Here is a 1,059-nt window from a genome sequence, read left to right as displayed (position 1 = left end):
AGCCAATTTTTCCAGCACCATTTGTTAAAGAGACTATCCTTCTTCCAGTAAGTGTGTTTGGCCCCTTTCTCAAAGATCAGGTGGCTGAGTGCATTCCTAGAGGCGTTTGTATCTACTAGTCTATTCCATTGATCCTCAGGTCTCTTTTGTTGCCAATACCATGCTGATTTTATTATAGTAGCTTTGTAGTATAATTTCAAGTCAGGACTGGTAATGCCTCCTGCTTTGTCTTTGTTGGCCAGGATTGCCTTTGCTATTCAAGGTCTTCTTTGATTCCAGATAAATTTTAGGAACAATTTCTGTAGGTCTGGGAGGTATGTTGGTGGTAGTCTCATAGGAACTGCATTAAACCTATACAACAATTTTGGGAGTATGGCCATCTTCATGATGTTGGTTCTTTCTGTACAGGAGCAGGGAATATCTTTCCATTTTCTGAAATCCTCTATGATCTCTTTTTTCAAAATACTGTAATTTTCCATGAAAAGATCCTTGACTTCTTCAGTAAGATGAATTCCCAGATATTCCATTTTGCTCGGTGCCATTGTAAAAGGTATTGTCTCCCTAATTTCCCTCTCAGTGTGTTTGTTATCTGTGTAGAGGAATGCTATTGACTTTTGGGTATTGACTCTATAACCTGCTATGCTGCTGAATTTGTCTATCAACTCTAGTAATTTCTTACTGCAGTTTTTTTGGTCTTCCAAATAAAGTATCATGTCATCTCCAAATAAGGGTACTTTCACTTCTTCTTTACCTATTCTTGCTCTTTTTATTTCTCCCTCTTGTCTAATGTCTGTAGCTAATGATTACAGAACTATATTGAAGAGTAGGGGTGATAGAGGACATCCTTGTCCTGTACCTGATTTGAGAGTAAAAGATTTCATTTTTCCCCATTGAGAATTGTATCAGCCATTGGGTTGTCATAGATGGCTTTTAACAGATTGAAGTAGAGGTCGTCTATTCCAATTTTCTGTGGGACTTTGAACATGTATGAGTGTTGGACTTTTTCAAAAGCCTTTTCTGCATCAATTGAAAAGATCATGTGGTTTTTAATTTTCGCTC

Source organism: Octodon degus, unplaced genomic scaffold (assembly GCF_000260255.1).
Source record: "Octodon degus isolate 3935 unplaced genomic scaffold, OctDeg1.0 scaffold00121, whole genome shotgun sequence".
NCBI classification, from domain to species: Eukaryota; Metazoa; Chordata; class Mammalia; order Rodentia; family Octodontidae; genus Octodon; species Octodon degus.
The sequence above is the reverse complement of the archived record's forward strand: the minus strand, read 5'-3'. Positions refer to the sequence as shown.